This window comes from Littorina saxatilis, linkage group LG16 (genome assembly GCF_037325665.1).
Source record: "Littorina saxatilis isolate snail1 linkage group LG16, US_GU_Lsax_2.0, whole genome shotgun sequence".
NCBI classification, from domain to species: Eukaryota; Metazoa; Mollusca; class Gastropoda; order Littorinimorpha; family Littorinidae; genus Littorina; species Littorina saxatilis.
The window spans coordinates 45,308,506-45,320,962 of record NC_090260.1 but is presented as its reverse complement, the minus strand read 5'-3'; the positions used below and the strand labels follow the sequence as shown (position 1 = coordinate 45,320,962).

At 39.5% G+C, this 12,457-nt stretch overlaps 1 protein-coding gene and 1 long non-coding RNA gene across 3 annotated transcripts in view; one reads left to right on the top strand and one right to left on the bottom strand.

Annotated features, from left to right (window-relative positions):
* The window catches only part of LOC138949780 (uncharacterized), a 94,185-nt gene that overhangs the window by 70,207 nt on the left and 11,521 nt on the right, over positions 1–12,457 (top strand). The gene's annotated exons all lie outside the window — the stretch shown is intronic.
* The window catches only part of LOC138949746 (cyclin-H-like), an 87,371-nt gene continuing 85,427 nt past the window's right edge, over positions 10,514–12,457 (bottom strand). For both annotated transcript variants that reach the window (XM_070321563.1, XM_070321562.1), the window contains 2 exons: positions 12,222–12,297; positions 10,514–11,009 (listed from right to left, as the gene is read on the bottom strand). The gene's annotated coding sequence lies outside the window, so the exon portion shown is untranslated. The remainder of the gene's footprint in view (positions 11,010–12,221; positions 12,298–12,457) is intronic.

Here is a 12,457-nt window from a genome sequence, read left to right as displayed (position 1 = left end):
CATCTATGATAACAACTTTCTTATAAACATGGACAAGAAGTTATGTTTTGAGTTGCTATGACCAAGTGCAAACAAAGTCAAGTCAAAACGTCACTACGCCCACTAGTGATGAATTAAAATACACTACTCACAGAAGAATCAAAGCATTCAATACCTTAAGTTCTTCTTTGACATGACTAAAATACATTTCAGCCATATCTTACTCAACCATACTGTCCACAGTGTCGCAAAAGATAACTGTGCCCGCATTGATTAACACACATGTGATTCCTCTCACATCACAACAGTCCTATTAGTCCCACTCCCAACTCCATCAATCAAACTCAAAGTGTTCTACTCTTCAACATGTCTTTTCTCCCATCACAACAAAGCGACAATTACAAATAATAAACAACAGAGAAACTTGACACCAAGTACAAACATAACATTGTTAAACAGTCATAAGTATAATTAGTATTCCACTATTCCAAGATGCAGTTGCATATCAGAAGGTAAACAATTAATTTCTATCTTGGAAATTACAGGAAGTCCCTGACCAAGTCTGGCATGCCAGGAGGCTGAGTCATACTCAAAAGAGCGGGAAACACAACCTTGACAAAATGTTATGATTATAAAGACATTTAAGCCTCAATCTTAAATGTTGTTATGTCGGGCGAACGACGTACTCCTGTATGCTGAATTGGTTTTATTCCTATTCAGCAGGCTACTGTGTCAGCATTTTGGGTTATTCTCAAACAGCTTGGTCGGGAGACAAAACACCCTGGATGATAGACCAGCACCGAAATTGTGGCGCAATTTCTAGCTCCAGTTTTCTTCAATTTTCTAGCTATACTAGTCACCTTGGTTTTGCTCGACCTACAACAGTAGCATAGCAGTTTCAATTTAAAAGCAATTCACTTTTTACATCGATTCGACGAGGAGAACGAAGTTTTGGTAGTGTCTGACGAGTCACATCGGAGTCGAGGGAAAGACAAAGGAAAACCGCGGAACCGGTGTCACGGCGTGAGTTTACACTGTCCTGAGTTTACGCAGTGGCCCCAATGCGCGTGCGTCGAAATATGCGTCACTTCCGCCATCGTGAATTTGCCGAACTCGAAGCCGGTTGTTTTCACTTTGAGTAAGGAAGGTGTCAATCACGTTTTTAGTGATCATAACCCGCACGATGGAACAGTTCGCTGATCAGATGCTTTCTTTGAAACATTTTCTCCGAAATCACACGCACCGAGGCAGAAACAAAATACAAACAAAAATACAGAACAGAAGAAAACAGAACACAACCCCACCCAAAAACACCCACCACACTGGGGCGCATGCGGCGACTCTGGGAACCAAGGATGAGAGAGAGTAAACGTTCATTCAAGTTGTAAACACAAACATGAAAAAGGTGACTAAAACAATCTCTACGAGGGAGCATATAATTACTATAAATATTCCATTGTAACAAACACAAAACCATCGATTCCCACTATTCTAAAATTCAAATCTAATCTAAATTTGTTGAGAAAAAAATCTACACCTTTTCTTCCAACACTCGCAGACCACTGACAAACACAAACCCATCGATTTCCCACTGAATTCTTTGATACAGTGGCGAACGCGATCGGCGAAACAAAGACGGTCACCGTGGCAACCTCAAAAATGCTTTGGTAAATTCACATCATCATAAACTCACGACGCTGTAGGCGTCGTGAATTTGGTCAGGAAGTGACGTATATTTCGACGCATGCGCATTGGGGCCACAGCGTAAACTCAGGACAGTGTAAACTCACGACGTGACACCGGCCCGGATTCGAACCAGCGACCTCTCGATCACAAGTCCAGTGCTCTACCCCCTGAGCTACCCGGGCCCCCAAGTCTTGAGTATATGGCCATGGCTCAGATTTGGTGTCGAAAATTGTGACACAAAGTGATTTACTGAAAATATGACTTGCATAGGGCATAGCTCAATGAGACAACGATAACATTTCAAACAATACAAGTTTCAGAGAAATCGGACTATAATTGGGCATATAGTGCACAAAAGAGTGCGAATGTGCTGTTCATAACACTTACACCATGTCACACAATTAAAGTGCTGATTTAAAGAAAACAGATGACACAGCATGAAAAATAAAAGTTGTACTGGGTAAGAAACCCTCAAATGAAACAGCCTGTATAGTACCGGAACAAAGTTCAAGACACAAACTTAGAGATTGTGAAGTCTAATTTGTTTGTTTGTTTATTTGTTGCTTAACGTCCAGCCGACTACGTAGAGCCATATCAGGACGAGGAAGGGGGGGATGAAGGGGGCCACTTGTCAAGCGATTCCTGTTTACAAATGCACTAACCCATTACTTGTGTCCCAGCAGGCTTTAGTAAAACTAAATTAATACCTACTGGAAGATTACCAGTTTCCAGTATGTTAAAATAGGCTTAACCTATCTACTGCTGGACTTACATCAGAACACTAACAGATTAAACTATACATGAATCGCGAGACAAGCGGCAAGAGAAGAGATTTTTGGAAAAAATACAGGTGAATGAGCAAGAAGGCAGAAAAAAGAAAAGAATTCATGAAGAAAAAGAGAGCATGACAGGAAAGAGGAACCAAAAATCTACCTAACAGCAAACTAGAAAGCTCCTTAGGTTCCAAAAACAGGAGGGGCTTTTAATTTCATAACCGCAGTGCCCCACTGCGGGATGTGAAGTCTAATTATGCAGTTCATAACCTTACAACAATGTGAGGGTACTCAGATAATTAAGACTAAAACTCAATGTTCTTCTGAGCAAATAAAAAGGGAATTGGTATAAAGCAAGCCACAAATGTAAGTAAAAATATTTCTGATGGGTACCACATGCAAATCTAGGTACAAAAGTCTCATTAAGCCTGATGTAACGAATATTGTGAATTTTTAAGCACAAAAACAGGAAAAACTGACAAAAGCCGGACATCAGATAGTGAGAAAACTGAAATATTAAGTCAACTGACAGAAAAAATCATGTTGTCAACAACCAGTCAAAAATCAAGTTAAAAACTTAAACACAGGCTGAAAAATAAGTTACTACCTTTTTTTGTTCATAACTTTACACCGTGACATTGGTATATTTTGCTTCTAGCAGCTAAATGGTGCAGAACTTGGATACATTACACATGTCCAAAAGACATGCACTCAAGAGAGATAACAATAATCCAATTGAATATTTTGTAATTTTAAGTGCGAAGCTATCATTCTAAAAAACGATGAAGGAGTTCATAACTTTACAACAATCATGCTGAAAAATCTGATCAAAGACGACTCTCATGGCTGAAAATTCATTTACTAACTTCAGATACAAGCTAATTAGGTTTATGGAGTAAAAATATTGTGAATTACTCGAATTACACATTATAGACAGAAACATTGGCATCGATATGGTGCATGTTCATAACATTACACGACAAAGACGAACGTAGTCAAAGACCAGTCTGTCACTTTAAAAACAAAATGTAAACACAATGGGTAAATATGGCATAAGAACTACATGGTAAGACAAAAAGGAATAAAGAAAAGCCAATACCAAGAAATTTAGTTTGACAGTTCATAACTTTACAGCAAGTTCTAACATTAACGGTCAGATTGCTATGTAAGGTTATGAACATACATTTCTATCACAAACATTAAATGTGCTTATTCTCCTGGACCACACGAGGCAAACTACAGTATCATGGGTGAAAGCTATGAAAATCAAATTGACTGAAAATTTTTTGAGGCAGGGGTCCAGGGGCCGCCTAGGCCCTGGCGGGGTACGGGGCAGAGCCCCGTTAGGGGGTCCAGGGGGGCAACGCCCCCCGGCCGAAAACGAATTTTTGCATTATACATTGTGATTTTGTGGCCTTTCCTGGCAAAAAAATACACTTTTTGTCACTATCATGCAGGTCAAAAAAATACCTTCAGATTCTAATGATATGGTAAAAAGGGTAAACAAAATCAAAACAATTCACAGAAGTAATCATTTTTCTTTTGTATCTTTTCACACTTGCATCTTCCAACACAACGACACAATTGATAACAATTAACATTGACAACAGCCAATTACTAAATGAAATAGAAACTGAACAACTGAACAACTGAAATAAAAGTTCGAAATATTTAATTATAAGAAGCAAACATTGCCAGACAGGCATTGAAATAAATGATGAAACAGAATGTCACACATGCAAACAGCATGATGTAGCACTGCACAAAGTAGCAACTTAAAGCAGTAGCATCTCTTATAGTGCAAAGTTCTCAAGGAAAAGCACTTGAGTTTCAAGCACCAAACTTATCACACACAGTTTTAGTTTCATGAACTCCAACCAGTCCCATCGCCATTTGTTGGCTAGACCAGCATCAATAAGATCTGTCCATGCGTTTTCCGTCAAAACCGGTATCTTTGTTGCAGAAATCGTGTCACCACTTCGTAATGCCTGCCAAAACGCGAGAACTTTTTTTTTATCGTGATGCAGAGCGAATCCGAAAGCGAAGAAACCTCACCTACGGGGTTTACCGCATAGCAGTTCGAAAATGCGTTCCGCTTAAAAATAAAAAAAAATAAAAAAAATATTTTTTTTAATTTTTTTTTTTTTAATAAAAATTGCGGATTGACGGAATTTCCGTCAGACTTATTTTCAGATTGACGGATTTCAGTCAATTGACGGGCTACTTTCACCCATGCAGTATCCTAAGCCATATGTTTCTTTCTGAATATATGAACATAGTGTTAACAAAAAGAGTTTGGTCGTTGTTCATAACTTAACACAAATTACACAGCAGACCTTTGGTGTAAAGTTATGAACTGTGCCAGTAAACACAATCTGCAGAACATTTTGCTCCAGTGAAAATCAGATTAGTACCAGCTGTACACATCTAAGACTTATTAACCTTTGATTCCCTTTCTGAATCTTAAATGACAATACAGTCCTTTACTTGAGGACCCACATGTATCAAACACTAATTTTGTGGGGAAAAGTTATGAACAACGTTAGCATACGACTTGGTCAATGTTGATCAAAATGAAAATGTGCCAGAAAGTTTATTTCTATAAAACCATTGTTGTAAACATGCACTTTGTGATTATGTCTTTGATACTTCCTTAACAATTTTTGAAAAAATGCATGTTCATAACTTTACACAAAATTAAGTAGAAAATTGTGTGTTTTGACACCTTGGAAGATGTTGATTCAAGATGTCACATGTTACTTGAACCCACACAACTTATTTATCTATCACAGTAAGTCAATGACCACTGCAAAGGGAAAAATCCACAAAATACAAGGAAAAAACCAGTGAGCATTGCAGTTCATAACTCTGTCTGAAAATCTTACGACACAACTTGTTCGCTTATTTTCTCAAGGTATTCCTTCGTCATCTTAAATTTTTCCGGCTGTTAAACCCAAAAGGCTCCCTAAATGTAGTGTTCAGATGCTCAAATGATGGATAGAACAGTACTGGTTGGCAATTGTCTGATTAAAAAATGCTGTTCATAACACAGTATTCTTACGACAAAATGGCAAGTTCATCAATTTGGCTCTGTTTAGCAACAAACCATAACACAAATCAGGAATTTTTAAGTTGCAAAAGACTCTCAACAGTGGTCTGATCACAAATATGAAATTCAACAAGGTGGCAGTAGTTTTGATTACTGACAGCAAGCCAGCATTTATTTGCAAGAGTTCTTACGACAAATAGTTATGAACATCACACTGGTGTTTCCGGCCACAATACTCGTCACACAAATGAATGTTTTTGAAAAGAAGGTATGCAATGAATTCTGCAGACTTTTCTGAGTTAAAACAAATTAGTTTTCACCTTTGTTCCCCTCACAATCAGACATAAATTTGATTCAAATATATATACCCTCTGTTAAAACGTCACAAAAAACTGCCGAAAACGTGGTATATATTTTCCAGAAATTGCATCATAATTACACAAAAATACCTAACTGGTATTTTTTTCAATTGGGAAAAGAAACCTTAACATGTGTCAGATGGAACTAACATGGTTTTGTTCTCCAAGTGCATCTCTGTTAACAACAATTAGTTAACAAGGACGCCAAGTTGGCGAAAAATGGCTTCGACACCATTTCTGAGCCATGGCCATATGTCGAGGGGGAAATATGTACACAGGCGAAAGATGAAATCGTGACACCGGCTGCCGTCCTACCTGTATTGTAGCCGCATGTGCGTTTTACCAGAGATCTGTAGCTGGAGGCTCGTCACGGATGTTCTCCTTTTCCGCACCACGTGTCGTTTTATCTTACGGTTCCCCAAAAAGTGTGTCAACTTAGCGAAAGTTTCAGTGATTAGGGCTTTCTCAATGGCTGAAAGGTTCAGTGACTGTAGTTTTCTCAATGGCTAAATAGCTTGCCTTTATGGCACACGTTTGCACTGCTGTTCGAAAGCTGCATTGATCCCGGAAACAACATAGTAGTGACCTCCCCTCTACTGAAGTGTCTTTTTAGTGCAATTGTAACTAATGATGGAAACCTTAGCCATAAACGGCGGCCGTTCTCTTTTTATTTCTGGCGGAGATACGAAATCTGAATGGATATCTCCGAGGAATTGTGCTTCCCAAACTTTTTATTTTTTATTTTATCTTTTATGCATGCATTCATTTTTTCAAGCCCTTACACTTTTTGATGTGTTATTGGGAACTTTTACGCTGTGCATTTCTGTGGACTGCTTTCAGAAAGTAGAAGAAAACAACAAAGTCTGCTTTCAGTCATTTATTAAAAAGCATCTTGAAAATAACCTATAGCTAGCGATAACATATTCAAAAATCACATCAAACAGTCTCCACTGATTACGCACAAATTAATAACTTCATTTATGTGTTTATGTTTTTACCTGGTTTCCATAATTTTACAGACCAAACAAGTCAAACTTACTGGGCAACAGTTAACAGGGTCAGATTTAGTGCTCTTTACAAACATTGCAACCACATCAGCACTCTTCGAGTCATTTGTTAGTTCACGTTCTTCAAGGGACTTGCTATAGAGCAAGCAGAGAGGTTCTGACACACACACATACTGTCATACATCTCAGCACTCTTCTAAGCATTTGATAGTACATCTTCTTCAAGGGACTCGTTAAAAAGCAAGAAGAGAGGTTCTGTCACAATGTCTCTTAATTCATTTAACATCCGTGGTGGACATTTTTTTCAACCCTTGAGCCTCACTTATAGTTAGTTTTTTTTTAATTTACTTTTAACAGCCTCGAGTGTGATTCTGATCTTTGTAACGACCGCACCATATTCCCTTGTCCCGGATTCTCTGTGAGATAAGTTTGTCATGAGAGAGAGAAAGAGAGAGAGAGAGAGAGAGAGAGAGAGAGAGAGAGAGAGAGAGAGAGAGAGAGAGAGAGAGAAAGATACATATATATATAGAGAGAGAGATAGAGAGAGAGGGAGAGGGGAGAGAGAGAGAGAGACACACACACACACACACACACACACACACACTCACACACACGACGCACACACACATTCACGCGCGCGCACTTCAGTTTAAACCAAGACCCTGTTTTTCCCGAGCCGGCGAAATTTCAAACGTTAAACGGTCACTGTGCTTATCAATTCAAGGTGCACGCAGTACCTAGGGCGTTCATTCATGCCTTAGGCATCTATCCTCTTGAAATTGTATCAAATTTCATTGACATTTCAGTCTTGCAAGGAGTCAAAAACTGCAATTTGTTTACGAATCAATGTTCATAATTGTACGAGCAGGACAGCGTAAGCCTCGATCAGACTCCGCACGTGAACTATCTTACTACGCCAAAAGCCTACAGGGAAGTCTAGTTGTCTCGACGAAAGAGAAGATTATTTCTATCTGGTTAAGTTCATATGCCAATACATTGTGTTTGACTACGAATAAAAATGGTGAAACACGGTATTTGATTCCATTTTGGCATACCCCACACAGCCTTTAGCCCGTGAATGTGATCACGAGAAATGTTGATTGTGCAGACCTGGGAAACCCTGTTTTGCACTTGGAGTACTCTCAAGCAAACCATCCTGAACTCAGGTCAAAATGAGTTCGGCTCATTCTCTCCCTGACCGGACGCGACAGGATAATACATTACAAAAAGCTCTAAATATGTTAAAAAAAAATCGGTTTCCTTCAAGGCATCCTGTCAGGGAGAGAATGAGCCGAACTCATTTTGACCTGACTGAGTTCAGGATGCAAGCAAACTTGATGTATTTTCAGAAAAATGAGCATCTCCACACAGCGTTTGAACATCCATGATTCGAACATGCATTACATGCGTCTGTTGCACCGTTAATTAAGTTTACCAATACATTTAAAACAAATGATTCTTTCAATGTTTACTGACAAAAAATGTAATCATGTGTCAAAATACTGGATCAGCTTCGGGATGCGCTTGTGAAGAAAAGTAGTCTAGTATGTGTGTGATATAATTTGCTGACCATCAGATCTATGTTTATTGCATTTCATGTTTTAATTTGTTGTCTTTTATTTTTACCAGCGACTGCGATTTCTGTTACGTTATACAATTGCACGGTGTTCGTGTGTGTGCGCGCAGTGCGTGCGACGGTGTGTGTGTACCTGTATGTGTGTGTGTGTGTGTGTGTGTGTGTGTGTGTGTGTGTGGGTGTGTGTGTGACTTGAGGCGAGGAAGCTGTGAGTGTATACTGCTAGTTTTCGTTAATGTAATTTTAAACTTATGCTGTCCAGTGTTGTTTTTAAATTAATTTTGTTGATCAGTTTGTATAAATGATGCGTGTGTTGGTGTATATGGCTGGATTGAAATGTTTCTTAACCGCAACGTCATCACAAATTCCCAACCTTGGGCAATTAAAGATTCTGTAGTAATTTTTCTCGTCGTGTTTTTCCCCACTGACCGCAACTGCTCGTCTTCTAGACAACTAAGCGTACACAATACGGTAATGACATGCGAACTGACAAACCGACAAGTTTCATTTGGCGGGCAACACTAAAGGCATGTGTAGTAATCTGTGGGATAGTCGTGTAAATGCTTTAACTGTTTATAATCTTATTTGCGACAAAAAGACAAATCGCTCTGGTGCTGGGGTGAAAGGGATATTGAATGACAGAAAAATAGTTGTCTTAGAACAACATGTTGATTTTGATTTGTTTCAGAATTGTGACAAGCCAGTACATGTAGTAAGATGGAACTTGGAAGACCTGAAGTCTTAAAAGGGTGCTGTATGTGTCTTCCAGTGGCGGGTGTGTGTGAACTGCTGTGTGTAAGAATATGTGTGTGTGTGTGTGTGTGTGTGTGTGTGAGCGAGCGAGCGAGAGAGAGAGAGAGATCAGAGACAGAGACAGAGGAGAGAGGAGAGAGAGCTGGAATATTTATATAAGTGGGAAAATGTTGGACAAAAAGCATATATATATACCGTAAAATCCCTAGCATAAGCCCACCATCTAGCAAACGCCCACCCCCCACTTTGGGCCAAAAGTTGTGCACAGGGGTAACTACCTAGCAAACGCCCACCCTGCTTTTTTCAAAGAGACTATTGGCCCACTTTCACTAGGATTTGTGCAGACTGTTCTAAAGGTCATCTTTTTCCCCTTCTTGACCTTTTCGTGTTTCTCTTTTTTCTTATTCTTTGTCCCCTCTCCTCACTCCCACCCATCGTTCATGTTTTTTCGAGTTTCTCTTCTCTTTTTTTTCCTAAGTTTGTGGGTTTTTCTTTCTCAGAAAGATTGGGCCTTTTGAAGACAAAATCCAAGTTCAGTTAACGTTTCATTTTCAAAGACGATCGTGTAATTTCTTCCCTGTACAGAAAGAAAGGGCTTCATTGGTGTTGACATTTCGACATTTCATCAAGTTTCTTTTTCCCGGAATTGTGTTGTTATTGTTTGTCCTTGCAAAGGTCTGGCGATTTTCTTTTTACTTTATAAATATGAATGACTATGCTCGGGTTGTGTTCAGAAGAGCCAGTCCTTTTCTCTCTCTCTCTCTCTCTCTCTCTCTCTCTCTCTCTCTCTCTCTCTCTCTCCCTCTTTCTCTCTCTCTCTCTCTCTCTCATGGTTGGCCTTCTTTGCCTCAAAGTCCTTTTTCTTTCTTTTTTCCTTCACTTCTACTCACACGACCTAACTTACATGCTTTCGGGGTTTGTATTCACTCAATTACACGGTTGAGCACAAAACTTACTTTGTGCAAAGGGGTCTATCCCTAGCAAACGCCCACCCCCCAATTTTGCCCCAAATCTGTGCACAGGGGGGGTGGGCTTATGCTAGGGATTTTACGGTACAACACTGTGATGTGGGTTTTTTTCTGAAAGGTTTGTATTGAACAAATATAATATATAATTTGCTTGTATGGTTTACTGGTATCACAACTGACATTCATTATTATAATCTTTATAATCACATGTAGCCAGGACAAATCAATAAATGCATCCTGCATTTACAACTTCCTTAGTTGTTATTTATGATGTTAAGTTTGTCTTTGTTTCTCTTCTCTGCGGAGTATAAACAGAAAAAAGTACACATTTGATATTTCACAAAAACAACAGAGAACAGTATCTGGGTGTTACATGTACTTCATATTTATTGAAAAGCACAAAGCAAAATAATTCTCCACTCTCACTTCTTAACAACACACACACACACACACACAGAAAAGCAGCAGCCCGTGGGCAGTGGTCAATAAGTAGTGTTGTGTACTCTAATGTCTTTTGCCACCTTGCCGAGTCTTTCGACATCAAGCTTGGGTATGGCAATGCTTCCTGGCTACCTTCTCCAGTGTTACTGAGCGTAATGCCCTCATGCAAACATCTGCTGAGTCGCCATAAGACAGTTGCTAGCAGAATAAGCACTGTCATTCACAGAAAATCCGCACTTTGTTGGAAGTCGTGAAGTCACTCTGTCTAGGATAACTCCAGCGTAAAGCACCTCGACATCTGCTGAGTCACCACAAGACAGTTGCTAACAGAGTAAGCACCGTCATGCACAGAAAGGTCCGCACTTGGTTGGAAGTCGTGAAGTCACTTTAGTAGCTCCCTGTCCAACCGTCTCGCCTCCTGGAGAGAAAACAGAAAAGAAGAGACATTAAACTGACTTTAGAAACATCAAGAGTGGTGTAATCTATATATATACACGGCTTGTGTCTGTGTGTGTGTGTGTGTTCGCGATGCACGGCCAAAGTTCTCGATGCATCTGCTTCAAATTTGGTGGGCATATTCAGGTAGACCCCGGACACAACCTGGTCAATGAGAATTTTCAACACGTGCTCTCAGCGCGCAGCGCTGAACCGATTTTGGTTTTTCTGTTCATCTTCCCCGATCCATTCCCAGTAACTCTTCCTTATCTTCTCCAGTGTTTTGCGCGTTTATCTCCCTTACTTTGTGTGGCGTCAATCCATATTCCCGTTACTATTTTTAGAAGGTCACTGTCCACAACGCTTTCATCCATATTCCCGTTACTATTTTTAGAAGGTCACTGTTCACAACGCTTTCTTCCCGGCAAAGCCGGGTACCCGGCGAAGCCGGCGTACGGTGCGTCACTCACCCGGCGAAGCCGGGTATTCGGCTCTACTTCTTCCCGGCGAAGTGGGTATTCATCTAGTACAAATATATATATATATATTTAAACTGCATGCACAGTCATGTTGTTCCCAGACAAAAAGGACAACAGGTCAGTTGAATGAGACTGACAATGTGTACAGGTCTTAATGACCTGGCTACGAAAAAAAAGTCCATCCAGAAGAGCTCGTTCATTGCAAACATATCCGACAGTTGGATAAGTCAGAATCAAAAAGAAATTTCGATTTGGAACTATTCTATCACGATATCTGAAGTCAGAATCAAAAGGAAATTTTGATTTGGAACTATTCTATCACGATATCTGAAGTCAGAATCAAAAAGAAATTTCGATTTGGAACTATTCTATCACGATATCTGAAGTCAGAATCAAAAGGAAATTTTGATTTGGAACTATTCTATCACGATATCTGAAGTCAGAATCAAAAAGAAATTTTGATTTGGAACTATTCTATCACGATATCTGAAGTCAGAATCAAAAAGAAATTTCGATTTGGAACTATTCTATCACAATATCTGAAGTCAGAATCAAAAAGAAATTTCGATTTGGAACTATTCTATCACAATATCTGAAGTCAGAATCAAAACGAAATTTTGATTTGGAACTGTTCTACATGTACCCCAAGATCTAAAGTCAGAATCAAAATGACAATCTGATCCCTTCATTAAGCATTCAATGAGAATAATTCAGACCTCATTCCGTCGCGCCCGTTTGCGACTCCTCATGTCTTCGTCATCGTCAAGCAGCTCCGCCATCTTGGCTTTGTACCTGCACAGGTGTACATGTTGTGCAGGTTAAAGTTCAGTAACACACAAGAGGAATAAGTACAGGTTAATTCAACTTTCTAAAACTCTGGTAAACCATAAGTTAGCGGTACAACAACAACAACAACAAAAAAACGGGGTTAAAGCAACTTTTAACCAACTGA